The 19,072-nt window shown below is 35.0% G+C and overlaps 1 protein-coding gene across 9 annotated transcripts in view; it reads right to left on the bottom strand.

Annotated features, from left to right (window-relative positions):
- The window catches only part of PIK3C2G (phosphatidylinositol-4-phosphate 3-kinase catalytic subunit type 2 gamma), a 510,459-nt gene extending 503,814 nt beyond the window's left edge, over positions 1-6,645 (bottom strand). For 5 of the 9 annotated variants that reach the window (XM_070270013.1, XM_070270006.1, XM_070270014.1 and 2 more), the window contains exon 1: positions 6,405-6,641. The gene's annotated coding sequence lies outside the window, so the exon portion shown is untranslated. Of the gene's footprint in view, positions 1-6,404 lie in introns of all 9 variants that reach the window. The other 4 variants (XM_070270025.1, XM_070270017.1, XM_070270019.1 and 1 more) reach the window with 4 other exon arrangements.
- Positions 6,646-19,072: the final 12,427 nt, after the last annotated feature.

The raw sequence follows: 19,072 nt of genomic DNA, 5'->3' as shown, positions 1-19,072 counted from the left end.
ATGTCTGGTCATATTTGGCAGGAGTTCAAAGGGTTTCTCTGGCATCAGTAATGTTCTATGTCTTTATTTGGTTGTTGGTTATATGCCTATGTTCTCTTTATGATAATTAATTTCACTGCACACTAATGACTTACCCAATTTTATTTATTTGTGTTATACTTCAGTAAATATACTTTACAATTCCTAAATAAGAAATTCACTTCTCCTCGATCAAGCTCTGTGGATTCCCCTTTCTTTCACCATATTTTCCTTCCTGCCTTAAACCTCTCTAATATTCTGCCAAACATCATCATTTATCTTTAACCACATTTGAGGTCACACCCAGTGTTTTAAGGGAAGAGCTCCCTTAAGATATTTGCTCTGGGCTTTGGCTTAAGGAAACCTATGGGCTTGCTTGTGGGCCAAGTGGGAAGCGGGAGGTAACAGTGTTCTCATTTGATCTTTCTTTTATTTGATCTTTTATTTATTTGTCATTTGATCTTTCATTTATTTGGAATCATCCTCTTCATTCCCAAGATTAAAAAAATTCTATAAAATAAATTTCATACTCGTCTCTCCGGTATTTTATTTGTCACGTATCTTAGATACAGGAAGAGACCTACCTAGTGAATTTTAGTCTGACATGTTCTATTTTATAGACTAAGTATGCAAAATTAGAATTTCAGATGCTACATCTTCCTAGGTATCAGTACCTACATTTGAGAAAAACTGCTACTTATAAAATAGTGTCTATTCTTAGAGTGACCTCAGGTCTAAAAAGGTAAATTTGTCATTTAGGTGAAAAATAGAGCCTTTAAGAATACACATCCTTTTTGCAATCAATAATGATTTTTTACAAACCTTTTAAATTTAATGATAAACATAAATGATCATTAATTCTAAGCAGAATTAAAAGAAATACACATATCTAGATATAAGACCCTTTTAAAATACATTTTTAGAAATAATCTTAAAATCCTCAACTATAGTTTAATCTATCCTAAATTTTTTCTAAGATGATATCAATTGAATTTAACCTGTGTTTGAATATAAAGAATTTTACCCGCAGGAACTGTCAACATCTTATATCAAAATTCTGTCAAGTCAGTTCTCTCCATTTGTCTTCTGTCCATCATAACCACACTAGTTACATTTTTACACTATTAACTGGTGAAAGAGATAAGCTAATTTGCTTTTCTAATCATTGCTAATCAGAATGACCAGCAATACCAAATAAACTCCAAGGCATATCATTCTTTTTTAGGAAAATGTAATTTTGAGCTCAAGTTAACTCGGGAAGCACTGCAACCTACAACTGCCTCTTGAATACTTACAACTCACATTGGTTTACTAAAAGTTCCAAAACGATTTTCAGAAACACTTGATTAACTTTCTTTAAGCATGTTCTAAATGTTTCTTCCATAGAAATCTTGTTTTATAGAACACCTCTTAAGATCCTACTTATGTACACTGAATAACTCTGATATAAATCACTAAAGAATCGTTACTCACTTCTGCTATTTCTCCAACACTGTATACTGGGTTCAGGGTACAGAGCTACATACCATTGCATATATCCTCAAAAAGCTTACAAGATAATGACATGCTGTCTTTATCTTACATCTTCCCTCTCACCTCAGTGTAGAAAAGAAAGAGCCCAGCTTTTATAGTATGTGGAAAAGTCTTGTATAAGTCTTTCTCCCTCAATATCCAATTTCTTTGATAATTAGTATTTATGATGTCAAAATAAGGGTTTCTAATTATTAACTTTAGAACATAGACAAATATATACTTTAGGAATTTTCCTAGTTTTCTTAGCAACTATCACCAATGTTTGTGCTATGGTTTTTTTTTAAAGATTTTATTTTTCCTTTTTCTCCCAAAGCCCCCTAGTTGTGTATTTTTAGTCATGGATCCTTCTAGTTATGGCATGTGGGATGCCGCCACAGCATGGCCTGATGAGTGGTGCCATGTCCTCACCCAGGATTCGAACTGGTGAAACCATGGGCCACCTCAGTGGAGCGTGAGAACTTAACCACTTGGCCACGGGGCCGGCCCCTGTATTATGATTTTGATGAAACTACCTCTTTCCTCCAGGTATAAATCCAAGCTTTACAATGCATATATAGATGTAGACATTGCAGAATTAAGATAGTTTTTTTCCTATATTTATGCTTTTAATAGCATTTCTTCTAGTGATGAATAGAAAAATGATGAATAGAATATTTGGGCAAGTACTTAACTACTAGCCAGTCAAAAAGAGCAGAAGATAGTAGAATTAGGAGGAAAATTAAGTTATTCAAGGTATCCCAAAGAAAACAATGACCTTCATGCTCCCCACCTTAAGGGAGTTTATTCACTTTGTTTTCTATGGTGGTGTAACAATAATGCAACTGGAACTCCCTAGACTTGTGCAGTGTGTTGGGAATATTCACAATCTTTCAAATGAAATATTATAATTATAATAATTCAAAGGAAATATGCATACTCTTTGGGATAGTATCACGGAAGAATTTCATAGAGTGAAGTGGTTAAGTACCCAATCTTGGTGCTGAGAATCACTGACAGTTAGAGCCAGTCTCTCTGTGCCTCACTTTTCTCATCTGAAAAATGATAATAGTACTGCTATTTAAGTCATTTAATGCCAAGAAAAGAACCTGATGTAAGGAATATTAGTTTTATTACTTCTAAATGCTTTCTCTGGTTATCAATGCTTAGAACATATTTGGAGTTGTGAGATGACTTCATAGCTAATATTCATTCATTAGCATAGAAAATATGAGGTCCTTACAATGTGATTTGTAAAGTTCTGAGAGCTGAAAATACCCCTGTGATCATGATGCCAGGGTCTCTGCTCTTGGGTAGCCCATACTCTACTTAGATGTAGGTAGACAATAAATAATCTGAATGTGATAACAGAATTAAAACCCAAATGATAAGCTGTCTACTATCTGAGAATGTGAGAAAATAGAAACTATAAAGAAAGGGCTGATGTCAAAATGGAAAGATGGAAAAACGGAGTATGTGGACAAGTATTTAACTACTTACCAGTCAGAGAAAGCAAGAGAAAAGAATTAAGTAGCATATTTGAGAAACAGGAAGTTCAGTGTGGCTGGACACTAACAAGTTTAATGAAATGAAATCATTGGTGAATAAAATAGACATGATTCTATCTTTCTGGATGTCATTGACTAGTATAGTATTAACATTTTAATTTTAGGAAGGCTTATTGATTTCAAAGAATCCCAAATGAAACTAGTGTGTTGAACTGAGGAATATCAAGTTAAAGGGTTAAAATATGACCCAGTAGGGGAAAATTAATTCAGGTGTTGTTTATAACGCTCAACCTCTTCAAATGTGTTTCTTCATCTATAAGGTGGGGTTAGTTGCAATTGTCCTGCCTATCTCCTACAGTTATTGGGAGGATCAACACTGATGATACATCAAGAACATTTTGCAAAGTAGAAAATGGTAAGCCTGTTAAAAAGAAACAACAGACCCAAAATGGAGTCACTTATGCTAAGCCCCATCAAGACTTAACACCTCACCTACTTGTAGTTTAAGTCTCTCCCAGGAATGGAATTTTAAACTCATCAGTTTGGAATTTCCTGATCAACACCAGTGAGGTAATCTGCCTGATAAGACCCCCTGCTTTCCTCTAAGGGAAGGTGACATTGCCTGAAATAACCCACTCTCAATTTCTTTGTCCCGCTATCTTTCTGCCTATAAAAGCCTTTCATTTTATACAATTCCCCTGAGCTCCTTTCTGTTTCCTAGATGGGATGCTGCTGGATTCATGATTCACTTAACAGAGACAGTTAGATCTTTAAATTTACTCTTTTGAATCTTTGTTCTTTAACATTACAAATACCTGATTTTTTATATAAGATGATTTACTACCTCACTGCTGTCTAATCTATTACTATCTCATTGAGGCCTACCCCATTGTACTTTTTAAAATTAAAAACAATCTCTAGAAGTCTCCCTCCACCTTACACGATTTTATATGTTTTTCCATAGCCTTTGCACACTTATCACTCCCCATATAATAAAGGTAGAAATTCTTATCTATATGATCATTGCGTTATTCTTCATTTCTAGAACAGTATCTTACATGAAGGACATAGTTAATAAATACTTATTGTATGAATGAACTAATGGAAAAAAGAGTTTAGTTTACACACCACTCAACTTCATTATAAGAATTATTCATTACATTATTAGTTAACATATGTTAAAAGAGACAAGGAAGACAGAGTTATTCTCAAGGTCAAAAGGAGACTAGGCAAGGAGGAAAAAGAAATGGCCCAGAGGACACTCGTCTTGATTCTTTTTACATGACATCAAAGCACTTCTCTGAATTGTAGTTCCTCTCTCTGTCAACTATACACAATTATGCCTTCTTACTCTACTTTACGGATTGGTTAAGGGGATAAAATTGGCAAGCAATATGAAAGCTCTTTGAAATTACCCAGCTTATACAAATACAAAGAATTCTGTCCTAAATGAAGATAAATAAGCTGAAAGAAAATGTAGACACCTAGCTATCAAGTGTCCTGCGCTGGACTGGAGGATCATAGTTTTTAACAATTGTCTACTTAATGTGTTAGTCTCAGCACAATTTGACTTTATATGTTGCTTTAGAGAAAAACAAAACAAAACTATTTCCTAACTGAAATAATGATCTTCTTTTAAAGTTGTTTAGCTTTTACTGTATTTCAACCCTAATGATTGGATTTTACTTCTTTAATCAAGATAGTATATTAAAAGAATGAGTAGGGTTTTTTTTTATACTAAGCAAATTATACTAGTAACTAGTTTGTAATTTGTGATTGTGCATGATTCTGATAGTGGAGAAATTTCATTACAGGTAGGTTGAAGAAGCAGAATGCATGTGCATTTGCATGTCTGGATGCAAGTAAATAAATAGTAAAGCTCATTGATAACAGAGGCCATTATAATTTGAATAAGATTATATTCTCTCTAGGAGAGATAAAGGGTAATGAAAGACAATTCAGAGCTAGTTTGTTATTACTTCATCAAATACCTCAGCCTCAGCCTGATAAACCTCGCTTGTATGGTTCTCTTGAGACATTAACGACAAAGATGCTGCCAACCATTTGTGGTGATTTCTAAAATCATTAATATCACTATTTAAATGAGTTTGTGATGTAGTATAACACAGGGTAGAGGTAGGTAGTATAAACATAAGAAGTGAGTTATGGGAGACACTAAGATGAATTGTATTCAGCCTGGACAGATGAAATAAAAAGATAATTTCTCACTGAAACTAACAATGGGCCTTACTGACATATTAATTATGTTACTTATAAGAACTCAGAATTAAATAGCAACTATTTGCTTATGTCCTATTAACCAAATTTTAAAATAAGTGCTTATAATTAGCAAATGCTAATTATATTGACTCTTTACAGATTATATTTGTATTTATTGTCTTTATTGCTCCTTAATATCCCAATTCATTGTGTATAATCTTCCATGACCATAGATCTATAGATAGTTATTTCTGAAACATGATCTCCAGATTACTCTAAATGTGGAGCAAAGGGTGATTTTGCACTTTGTTTTGTTTGTTTTTACTTCGTGTCTGTTCAATAAGAGGGTTGGTTTCATTTTGCCAGCATTCATTTGGATATGACATAAAATATACAAAAAGGTTTTACAGTGCGTAAATAAATAGCATTGGAATATCCTTGTTTTAAGCAGATATGTAAGATTCAATATATTAGCTTGAATCTGACAGACACTACTTTGAAAATTGTCCTTATTTTAAATTCCAAACTGCTATCAGTAATTTCCCAAACCTTAGAGTCATGATAGCTTTTAGAAACTGAGCTGCTTCCTGTGGATTATTAATTATGACAGTAACTCAATAGAATATATCACTTTAAAGAAAGGATTTTTAGAGAAGGAGCAAAATATTAATTTTTGAAAAATATGAGGCTTATTGATGGGAAAAATCGGTAAGAATATCTACAAGATAGGATATTCTTTCAGAAGAGAAATTTTCACTGACATAAGTTATTTCACTAAAAATCTTAGTCACATGGAATAATAAATAGTGCTGTATAACTATTTACATATGCCTACATAAAATAAAAACTAATTACAAGAGTTACAATATTCCAGATATCTGTAAAGTCGATAGAACTTATCATATACCTACCAACATTTATTATATCATCTCATTTTTTTTGTTATTTTATTTTTCAATGGCTCTTATTGCATAATAAAAAACATTAATTACCATGACCCTAGCCAAACCCTCTGCCCTCGTACAGACTGCGCTTGGATGGAGTTGCTTGTGGATCCACAAACTGATCTGTTAAGTAGTAGCATTTGACAGTTTATTTTTTTGGGTAAAACTTAACCTCACTGTGTGAACATTCAGTTATTTTTCTTACCTTGGCCTGCTTCTTGCCTTGCCACTCTTCCGGCTTCTGTGTTCAGGAGCAGTTTTCAGCATGTATTTGTTAGTTCTATCCACAAACGAGCATCTCTTCTTTTCCACTTTCCCAGCCAAGGTTCCCTGCCGCAGTAGGCAGTCCTTAATTTTGTTCCTGCTTGTGCTTTAGTCTGACTATCCATTGTACCCTTAGCTCATTTATCTTGTTCTCAACCTTTGGCCTCCATAATGGATTGTTTACCAGATTCCAGCTCTGATTTGCTGGCGCTGACACCTGACTCACTGGATGGCTCATACCTGGACATTACTGCACAACTTGGCAGCCTGCCCCCGCCACCACACATGTGTCCGGTCCCGACAGGCTCCTGATTGCCCTATGCTTTTCTCCAGGCTCACACTTCACAGTGCTGACATTAAAGTTCTCCAGTATTGTGCCCAGTAAACTCTACCAGAGTTATCTTACAATAATTTCCACCCTCATTTCATGCTTTATCTATTTTATGCTATTCCATCATCAGAGAACACATCCTATAGTTTTCTCCATTTCTATGTCTTCACTTATGTGCATTTATTCTTCTGCATAATAGTTAGTGTCTAGCTGTTTTCTCCTTGTTTTTCTCCATCAACCTCAACTGATGGTTATTTTATTTCTTAATCACTTCTTGAAATTTTTCTTCTCTACTGCTCTATTTACAATTGACACCATTCAGGTTTTCATCGTTTCTCATTTGGATCATTTCAGGGTCTCCTTACTAGTTTTCCCGGCCTCAGCATTACGCCTTAAATGTCATCTTCCATCCAGGTGCCACATTAATCTTTGTAAATAGTTTATCTGGCCTTATCAATAGCTTCTTTAACATCTTTCAAAGGCTCCTTACTATTTGCAGGAAAACCAAAACAGAAGCAGGAGATAGTCTTAAATTACAGTGACTTTATAATTTATTGTCCAAATTAGGACAGATATAAGTGAAAAGGAATACTATTTCTAGCTGTGCCAGCATAAAAGGAAAAACCTGGCTGGTGCCGTGGCCAGGTGGTTAAAGTTACATGTGGTCCACTTTGACAGCCCAGATTCATGGGTTTGGATCCCAGGTGCAGGCCTACTCTACTCACCATCCATGGTGTGTCAGTGTCCCACATATAAAGTAGAAGAAGACTGGCACCAATGTTAGCTTAGGGTTAATCTTCCTCAAGCAAAAAAAGAGGAAAGATTGGCAATGGATGTTAGCTCAGGGCTAATTTTCCTCTGCCCTCCTGCCCCCCAAAAAAGGAAAAACATGGTCAAATGGAAATATATGGCTGCCCAGGTTAAGCTACTTTCTATTGTCTGGTATCTGACTTCTGCTTCAGGCTCAACTTTTCTGACCCTAATCTCCAAATCTGCATTCAGGTTCTATACTCCTGCTCTTCCATATCTCAACGTCTTTAATACCATCTCCTCTGCCGCGACCATCCCCCATGGCCCTCCTTCACCTGGTTAATGCCTAACTGTTCTTTAGCACTCAACTTAAGTGCCATATCCTCTGGGAAACTTTCCTTGACCCCCTCAGGGTATGGTTTCTAATAATGTCTTATACATATGTCTGCCAGAGTGCTTATTATATTGCTGTTTAATTATTTTTCCTGTCCATCTTTTCTGCTAACTTTTGAGCTCCCCAATTCCCTACAGAAAAAGACTTTATTTTTTATTTCCACAAACTTAGAATAACAACTTAGTAGTAGTAGTAGTATTTATAGATATATATGTAATAATTATGTAGACATGAAAATGAAACTGTACTTGAAGTCAGGAAATGTTAGTCTATTGGAGAGCTAGATAGATAATAATGCATTATGTATTAATAGGGAGCATATTCTAAAGAAATCAGGGAAGGTTTAAGAAAATAGTGGAAGCTGGACTTTACGTCAAGGTTGAGCAGGAGTTTGGTAGGTTGAGTAAGTAAAGGCAAGCATCAACCTATGTGTCCTTTACTCAAGGGATGAAGAAGACCTCCACATACTTGACTGAGTCATCAGAGTTAATCCTTGTTATCAATGAAGTTACAATATTCAGATTTTATCTTCAAGCTTCTGAAGATTATTAAATAATAATATCCTCTCCTCCCTCAAGAGCAATTTGTTTAAAAAAACAACTTGTCAGAAATTTCAATGAGGGGCAGGCCCCACGGCCTCGTGGTTAAGCTCAGTGCACTACACTTCAGCGGCCCAGGTTTGTGGGTTCAATCCCACGCACAGACCTGCACCATGTGTCAGCCATGCTGTGGTGGCAACCCACAAATAAAGTAGAGGAAGATTGGCGCAGATATTAGCTCAGGGTTAACCTTCCTCAAGCAAAAAAAGAGGAAGATTGGCAACAGATGTTAGCCCAGGGCTAATCTTTCTCATCCAAAAAAAAAAAAAAGATTCAATGAGGGGCATCATTGCTTCACAAAGCTTGTTAGAACTTGTGAATTTCAGATGTACTACATTTCCTCTCTTAAGAGATAGCGAAAAGTGAGGAGTTGCAGGAAGTGGATACACATTTTTCCCATGTCTTTTTGTATCCATAATAAACATGTGCACACTGAGAAAAACATACGTACTCAGATTCTTGCATACTAAAACAAAACTTGGCTTGTCAATATACCAGTTGGAAGTTTGGTCTCCACGTAATTATTCATATGTCTGAGACAATTTAGACAGCAAGAAGTTTTATCTATTCAGTAGAAATTTGCAGAATCACACAATAGAAAAGACACAGACTGGATTTAAAATGTGTTAAAATAAAGAAATTCACCACCATTTATAAAACTCTTGACATTTGTGACATGCACAACTCTTGAAATAGAAAATACGCACAAAAATTCTTACTCAAAAGTAATGCACTGAACTTTTGACATGAATTGGCACAAACATGACATTTTATAAACATTAAGAAAAAGTTAGTAGAAATACTTTTGATATTTTGGTAATCTGGTTCTTGTGAATTGGGTCTGCATTCAGATAATATGTATTTGTTTCTACTTTTCCATCTTAGCAAAAAGCAATACTTTGTGCATAGTAGAGGATCACAAAAAATTTTTAAAAATTTAGTTAGTTACCTTTTTAATTATATGAAAATGAGTTATTTTGTTATTTAAAAATACTATGCCAGCTCTTCTATTAGTTGCTGAAAGAAAAAATATACAGGGCTACTGGTTCCTGCAGAGAAGAGGCAAACAATATTGTAGAAATTCTAGTATATTTTCTTATAAGGTCGAGTTAACCAGCTAATATAATGGCTTCAATGCAAATGTAGAGAGTCATCCATTTGTTTATACTATTACCAAACACCTGGCTGCTGTCATGATTGCAAAGTGATTAGATACCATACATATTGTGTAAGCATATCTTACTTCACAGATCTGGACTCACACCATTCAAGCAGATTTCAGTTGTATTCTCTTTTAGATTTGTTTAACATGGATGTTAGTTTAAATTTTTTTTTTTAAACGGGCAAAAGATTTGGCCAGACATTTCACCCAAGAAGATGGCAATAAGCACATGAAAAATGCTGAGCATCATTAGTCATTAAGAGGTTGCAAATTAAAGCCATAATGAGATACCACTACACACCTATTATAACGTCTAAAATTAAAAATAACTTCCATACCAAGAGTTAGCAAATGTGTAGAGAAACTGGAACTCTTGTACAAGGCTGATGGAATATAAAATTTCACAACTACTTTGGAAAACAGTTTGATAGTTTCTTAAGATGTTAAACATTTATCTATCATAAGATGTGGCTTTTTCACTGCTAGGTACTGACCTAGAGAAATGAAAATGTATGTACATACAAATACTTGGACACACATATTCATAGAAGCTTTATAATAGTCAGAAACTCAAAAAAACTCAAATGGTCATCAGCAGGTGATGGACTTTTAAAAATATGGTGTATGTACACAACGGACTACTATCTAGTAATAAAAAAATGAACTATTTGGGGCTGGCCCCGTGGCCGAGTGGTTGAGTTCGCGCGCTGCGCTGCAGGCGGCCCAGTGTTTCGGCGGTTCGAATCCTGGGCGCGGACATGGCACTGCTCGTCAAACCACGCTGAGGCAGCGTTCCACGTGCCACAACTAGAAGGACCCGCAACGAAGAATATACAACTATGTACCAGGGGGCTTTGGGGAGAAAAAGGAAAAAAATAAAATCTTAAAGAAAAAAGAACTATTTATATACACTACATAGACGAATAGCGAAATAATTATGTTGAGTAAAATAGGTCATGAACAAAAATGTTTGTTGCATGATTCTATTTATGCAAAATTCTAGAAAATGGGAAAGTAGACTGCAGTGACAAAAAGTAGGCTTGGGGATGTCAGGGTGGGGGTAGGAAGGAGTGGGAGGGGAGAATTATAATGGAGCAACTTGGGGGATAATCGACAGTTTCATTATCTTGATAGTGGTAGTGGTTTCAAGAGTGTATACACGTCAAAACTTTTCAAAATATACACCTCAAATATGTGCTGTTTATTACCTGTCACCTGCAGAGGGATATGGGTCAAAGGGATTGAAGGAAAACTGCCGCCTGTCATAGACTGGGTAATCTGTGAGCCATGGTGCAAATGACCTTTCTCCCTTTTATTGTCCGTTCACATTTGATTATGAATAGATGAGGGTATCAATATATTAGTGAGAAGAAAACAAATTTGGGGAAATAGAAGAACTCCTTCTGCAAATATCAAGGGACCTGCAGACATTCCCTGTTTGCAAAAGTGGAAGCTTGTCTCATAGTAAAGAAACTTCAGAGGGCTTCACTCTCATTTTCTGCCAAGACTGGGATTATCTTCAAAAGACTCAGAAGTACACTGTTTCAACAAAGAGAATGCCCAGAACCTTGCAGCTCTGCCTGGGATCAATTTTATTTCTTATAAACAATCATTAGATAAACAAATATATATTATGGGTGCAGATTTAACTATTTAGGCAAGCTGTACAAAGATAATTCTTTTGTTTGACTTAGAATAAAAGAATAGATTCAGTTCTGCTTTTACAACAGAATCCTTTCTTTACATAGAGCCCACTTAGAAGAATGATTTTAACCTTTATCTGACAGGACAGATTGTTAAAACAAAGAGCAGAGAAAATATGTTACCTAAATGTAGTTTTTAAGTCTGTAGATTGCCGTAGGCCATATTAACTTTCAAAGGACATAAACATGTAAACATAGTTTCCCTGATACATATTTTTATGTTTTTCTCTAAACACAGTTATATATTCTTATATACAAATTGATTGGCGTATAAGGTAGCTCAACCTCTTCCATCCTTATTTAATTACAAACTACGGACCACCTCTTTTTCAATAAAACTAGTTTTCCAGATTTATGTTCAATGCTTTTACCTATTTAACCAATATGATATTGAATATACAAATATTTGGTTTTTACCTATATAGTCTTTGTTTACTGTATTCTCAATTTCCCATCTTGATGTTTGCTTGGCAAATACACAGAGTCCAAGGATAGTTAAAGCATAAGACTAAGATTCATAAATCTAGCATCTATCCTTTTCTTTGTCACAACTGATGGTAACCTTGAAGAAATCACTTAATCTCTTTGTGCCTCCATCACTTAGCTATAAAACTCAGTTAATGATACTTATCTCACTGGATAAGAGGGAGATGATAATGTTTGTAAAACCTTGGAGATCTTTAGATAAAGTAAACTAGCACAGAATTGCTAACATAATGAAATCCCTTATTGTTATATTCCTTCCTCTAATCATTTCAAGATATATGTAAAAGTGGATCATTACAAGTACTTCATCCATGTTACTTTATTTAAATTAGTCACTGAAAAATGAAATATACTAGATGTAGAAGGATTTTGGTGTAATATATATTAATTGCTCCATTAAAATGAATAAACTTCCATTTTACCTGCCATTCTTTGGGGATGAGATTCTCATACGTGCACAATAAATACACTTTTATAAAATATATCTTTGCATCTGCCTGACATTGCTCTAGAGAATCACAACTCTGAATTACTCTTATTGCTCAATTTCTAGTATTTACAAATTAACCAAATATTAATTATTACAATATAAAAATATCCATAACCTTTGCATCATACACCTCATATTTTCTCAAATCATGCATTGATTTTATTCAGATGACTTCAATTATTCCTAAAAAGGAGGAGGAGAAGAAGGAAAGAGCTTCAGGAGATACAATGATTGACTGGCCGAAGTTTCTGTACTCAGGGATCCTATACTATAGTGAAATACCTAATTGCCTCTAATACAGACCCTGAGAAGATGTGATGGTTTAGTACAAATTAAAGAGGAAAGCATAGGAGTGTCTAATTCTGGCTAGGAAATCAGAGAAAGCTTTATGACAAAGAAGTGAATTTAATGTGGGCCTGAAAAGATAGGTTCTTAGGATGGCTTTTGGGGGTAAAAAGGGCAGAAGTTCAAAAGAGGTCATTTTAGGGAGATACAGCAATTTCAACTATGGAGTCAAAGGGGATAATTGGATTAAAGAATAACAAAAGCCAGATAACAGCATATAATTTGTTAACTGCAAGGTACATGTAATTATTGTAATGAACAGCAAGACTAGAATGGCCAGCAGGGGGCACTGACACACAGGACTATATGATGAAGGCGAATAAACTATTATGTGAGAGAGAAAGAGATAGGCAGAGATGTCATTATTTGACTACACATCAGAAGCAATAAACAGCAGTTGAGCTGAAGGCTGACTTCAGTTACCATTGTGGAAAATCATAATCCAGTTTCCTGACTTGCAGTAGATCTTCCAAGGACTATTAGCTACAAATCAGAAACTTAAGCAATACTGAGGGACCTAAAACACCATGATGGTCCTCCATTGGAGAGTGGGAACACACAGGTCAGATGACAAATGCATTCTTGCCCTAAGATTGCCTCACAGTGGATCCACTGGGTAGCCACACCAACCAGTGGTCATTTTTCTAGTCATGGGCTCATAATGAGGATCAATACCCTCACACTGGCTTCCTTTGGAGTAAGAACCAAGACTTCAAGTCAGGGAAGGCTAAGTGGAAGGCTTTGAAACTATATACACATCCTTGGTCCAGAAAGAAAATCAGAATCAACACAATGTCTCAAGTTGAATAGCAGTGATTAGTGCTATTCTCAAAGACTTAAAGGAATTAGGTGTGGTAGTCTTGTCATACCACTGTTTAATTCACCAAAATATCCTCTGGGTCAGTAAATGGTAGAAGACTATGTTAAAGGGAACCAAGTGATAGTGCCACCACACCTGATAGATCAAACATGGATTTGGTTCTAGAACAAATCAACAAAGCCTCTGTCACTTATATGCAGCTATAGATCTGATGAATGTGTTCTTTTCTTCCCTATGGAGAAAACGGAACAGAACAATTTGCATTCCTTTGGAATAGACGGCAATAATTTTCACTGTTTTATGCTATAGCTATAATTATTTTCTTGCCTTTTGTCACAATATAGTCCAAAGAAAACTTGATCATCTGGATATTCTATTAAACCTCAAATTGTTCTCTTATATTGGTGATATTATTTTAATCATATTGGGAAAGAGGGAATGGAAAGAACTATGGCACTATAGGAGACATGAGCATCATAGGGTACAAAATGACCTGTACAGAGATACAGGAGACTACCTTATTAGAGAATATTGTAGAAGTACAGTGATCTAGCATATGCTATCCAAGATAAAGATCAAGTCATCGCTCCTTGTAACTTCTATCTCTAAGAAGGATGCACAGTGCTTGGTGGGCCTCTTAAGATACTGGGGACATATATAATTACTTAGTGACTCAGAAGACCACTGGCTTCAAGTAGGGGACAGAACAAGAGAGAGCTCTGCACAGATTCAGGCTTTGGAACAAATGCTATGTGATTAAATATGACAACACTAAGTGTCATTTCTGGCAAGTCCCACGGAAAAGTCTAAGAACTTATCAGCAGAGGCCTCTAAGTTGTTGATCCAAGACCATGTCCACTGTAATAGAAAAGTATTTACCATTCAAAATTCAGTTTCTGGCATCCCATATAGAGACACATATGCATGCATCTATCAAGAAATATATAAAGTGTTTCACAGGTGACAAGGAAGCAAAGAAAGCAATACTCTCCTGATGTACTCTACTGCTAGGGAAAATTACTATTATTATCATAAGAGATAGAGTCGATGCTACATAATGGGGAAAACTAAGAGAATATTATCTGGAAATCAGGGAATTCATTATGGTTTCTATGTCCATGCCTAGTAATGGGTGAGTGCAGCAACAACAGCTTGAAAAGAGCATAATAACCGATAGTCATCCCTTTTGGAAATTAGGGTCTGAGTTACTCCACTAAGCAATAAACTTCTGACAACAGAAGTGCTGGCCAAAGATGAGGTACATGTTGAATGAGTGGTATGGGAGCTATAAGAATATGAGAGAAATTAGAAAACATTTTGAACTGAAGGAAAAAAAGGAAAATACAACATATCAAAGTTTGTAGACTGCAGCTAAAATAGTCCTTAGAGGAAAACACATGGCATTACATTCTTGCATTTAAGAAAATCTGAAATCTATGATCTACTCTTTAACCCTAAGAAACTAAAAGAAGAAACATGAATTAAACACCAAGTGAGCAGAAGAAAGAAATGATAAAAATACTAGAAATCAATGAAATAAAGAAACTGGAGAGAAAAATCCATATCAACATCATAATAGGAGCTATAGCTACTACGATAAAAAAATTTTGAAAAAGATTTATAAAAGATTTTCAGTCTTTCCAAAAGATTGGAAAGGAAAAAATTACAATGTCTATTCAGAGTTGACATGATTATCTATGTGGAAAGCCCCCCAAAAAATCTATAGAAAACTTCTGGAATAGGTAAATAAAAATAACAATGTGGCAAGATACAAGGTCACGTACACAAGTCAAATGCCCTCCTATATCAGACACAAACAATTAGAATTTGAAATTCTTTTAAATGTCTTTTATAATAACTACCCTGGAAAATTTAGGATTAAGTAGAGCAAATATGTACAAGATTTGTAGGTAGATACTATACAATACTACTGAGAGAAATCAAAGAATTAAATAAATGGAGAGATATTCCATGTTGTTAGATTAGAAGGCACATATTGTTAAGACATCAGTTCTTCCCAACTTGATCTATAGTCAACAGAATTCCAACAAAAATTCCAGGAAATGTTTGGTAGATATTGAAAAACTGACTTTAAAATTTATATGGAAAGGCAAAAAGCCCTAGTATAGTGAATAAAATACTGATGATGAACAAACTTGGAGGACTCAGATTAACTGATTTCCATATTTATTATAAAGCTATAATCAAGACAGCATAGTATTAGTGAAGGAATAGATTCACACATCAATGAAAGAGAAGATCCCAAAATAGACCTACACAAATATTTAAACTTATTCTTGACAAAAATTTAGAGGTAATTCCATAGACAAAGGATTTTTTTTTAAAAAAATGGTGCTGGAAAAATTGACATCCATATACCAAAATTTGAACCTAGATGCAATTCATAAACTTTAGAAAATAAGAAACTCAAGATACACCATTGACCTAAGTGTAAAATGAAAAACAACAAAACTGCTAGAAAATCTAGGTGACCTTAGATTTGGTGATGGATCTTTAGATACAACACCAAAAGCATGATCCACACACAAAAAAATAGATACATTTGATTTTATTAAAGTCAAGTTTTTCTGTTGTCCAAAGACACTGTTAAGAGACTGAAAATACACGTCACAGACTACGAGAAAATATTGGGAAAAAGCATATCTGTAAAGGACTTCTATCCAGAATATGAAGAACATCTAATATTCAACAATAAGAAAACAAAGAACCCAATTAAAAATGTGCAAAAAATTTGAAAAGGTACCTCATCAAGGAAATATATGTATATATACAAAAATAATCATGCGAAAAGATATTAAACAACATTGTTAATTATGGAAATGCTTATTAAAAAAACAATGAGAGGGGTCGGCTGGTGGCACAGCGGTTAAGTTTGCACATTCTGCTTTGGTGGCCCAGGGTTCACCAGTTTGGATCCTGGGTGCAGACATGGCACCGCTTGGCAAGCCATGCTGTGATAGGTGTCTCACATATAAACTAGAGGAAGATGGGCACGGATGTTAGCTCAGGGCCATTCTTCCTCAGAAAAACGAGGAGGATTGACAGCAGATGCTAGTTCAGGGCTAATCTTCCTCAAAACAACAACAACAACAACAACAAAAACCAAAAGAACAATGAGGTACCACTGCACGTATGAGAATGGCAAAAAAAAAAAAAAAAAAAATTCAGAAAGTAAACAATGCCAGTTCCTGGTGAGGATGCAGAGCAAGAGGAATTCTCATTCATTGCTGGTGGAAACACAAAATTGTATGGCAACTTTAGAAGAAATTTTGGCATATGATCCAGCACTTGCATTCCTAGATATTTGCCCAACTTATTTGAGAACTTACATCTACACAAACCTGCATGCCAACTGGGATATTGTGATTTATAATAAGTAGTATATATTTGGTCTTTGTCCCTATTTCTGGCAGAGTTCCTAAAATTCTTGGAAATTCCTAAGTGAATTTTGTTATGTTAAGGAGGTCACTTTTGGAAAGCCCCTAGGTAACAAAAGGATGGGGGCTGATTGCCAGGAGAATCAATCAGGTGATTAGAGGGTTGGAACTTTCAGTCTCACCCTCTGTCCTCTGTGGAGAAGGGAGCGGCTGAAGATTGACTTCAATCACCAATGGTCAATGATTTAGTCAACCACACCTAAGCAATAAAACTTCCATAGAAACTCAAAAGGATGAAGTTCACAGAGCTCCTGGGTTGGTGAACACGTGGAGATTTGGGGAGAGTGAAGTGCTGGGAGAGGACGTGGTAGCTGATTGCCCTTTCTGCGTATCTTGCCCTATGCATCTCTTCCGTCTGGCTATATGTGTAGAAAAAAGCCATATACTGAAACTCAGGAACTTTCGTCATAGTAAAATCTTTTGGTTCCTCATTCAGACTATGCTCAGATTTCTGTTAAGTTTGGTTATCAGGTTTGGGAATTCGCAGCAAATTAAAGTCATGAGTAAAATGGAGTTTTATTCCTTGTTGGTTAAATTTAGTACTAGAGGCTAGAACACTGAAAGCAGTAAGAACAGGAATAGAAGCAAATCTAAACATCATAAACAGCAGAATAAAACGGTATCATAACCTTTGTCCTTTAAGGGGAGAGATAACTACTTTACATATCTTAGAATCCATATTGCTCCATGTTTTAAATCCAAAACAATTTAGAAAGAATGGCAAAAAGACAACTTAAGTATTACAGTTGTTCAATATTTCAAATATGTAGAAGAAGAAAAGTTTAGGCCATTAAAATCAAGACCAAACTCCAATTATTTATATGGTGCATATATGTACAATATAATTATGTTTTATTCATTTGAAATGATGCTGTATTCCAACCCTTCTGTGGCTTCATCAATAAAGCTACATCCTGTTCTGCTTCATGGCTAGAGCAGTTTGTCAGTCATAAAGTCTATACTCTAATTTAGGAAACCGAACTAAGAAAGATTTAAGTCATCACTTCCCATCTCTCAGATTTAACCACACTGACCAAGGATATACATAAGGGAATGCACAAAAGAGGGCAGTACTAAAAGTTAATCAATATTCCATGAATCTTCAGCAGCAGAAAACACAGTTTTTTCCAAAATATAATCAGAAGATGTCAGTCCAGTTGAGAATCTTGTACTGAGATAACTTGAAAGCGATATTTCTCTTCCACTGGATGCTCAAGTCACCAGTCTTGATTTCATTTGCAAAAGATCAAATGTCTCTAGTATTAAAAATAGAGATGCCAATAATAAAAATTTGTTTTTCGACTCCAAAAGATTTGTATTACATAAATTGCATTTTTGAGAGTTAGACTATGATAAATAGTTTCAGTGTAAGCAAAACAAAGGAATATGTGGCTGAAGTAAATATACTTCCTACCTAAATAGGAGTTAATTCACTTACCCAAGAAACAGCAATACAACTGAATTCTCTCTGAAATCCTATACCTGAACATTAAATATTACTTATTGCTAAGAAACATGAAAATCAATAGTGTTTAAATCTGTGTGGTAGAATAGAACTACAAAGATATTGAAACTTTAGAAATTAGAAGCAATGTTTATTTCATTTAATATAGTGACAAATAGCCAAATCTATACAAATAACATGAGATATTTCATCTTAGAGTGGTAGAAAATCTCATATTTCATAATAATCTGTATTGAAGCTAAAGGAAAGGGTGACAGTATTTGTGAATTAAGAATAACATCTTTTAGAGTACCTTCCCTCGAGAAGAGGTTTTAAGAAATTTTTTTCCCTAGTTGTATGCTAACCCTCTTAAAATCATAGCAGATACAATCAGTTTTTGTGAAATGCCCTTTATAACTGTCAAACTAGATAAGATTACAGATTTATTGTCTCTTCAAAGTGTGATGTCATAAAGTCCCCTTTGCTTCAGCAAGAATCATTATTTGTCTTTTTTGACAAATAATCTTTGGTGTTTCACATGATCAGTAAGAGAATCAAGGGGATAGTTAAAGGAGCATTTAGAAATAGTATCCCTGAACTGTAGTAGAAAATCTAGATAATCCAAGA

This window comes from Equus caballus, chromosome 6 (genome assembly GCF_041296265.1).
Source record: "Equus caballus isolate H_3958 breed thoroughbred chromosome 6, TB-T2T, whole genome shotgun sequence".
Classification (NCBI taxonomy): domain Eukaryota; kingdom Metazoa; phylum Chordata; class Mammalia; order Perissodactyla; family Equidae; genus Equus; species Equus caballus.
Note: the sequence above shows the minus strand (reverse complement) of the source record. Positions and strands in the feature narration are given on the sequence as shown.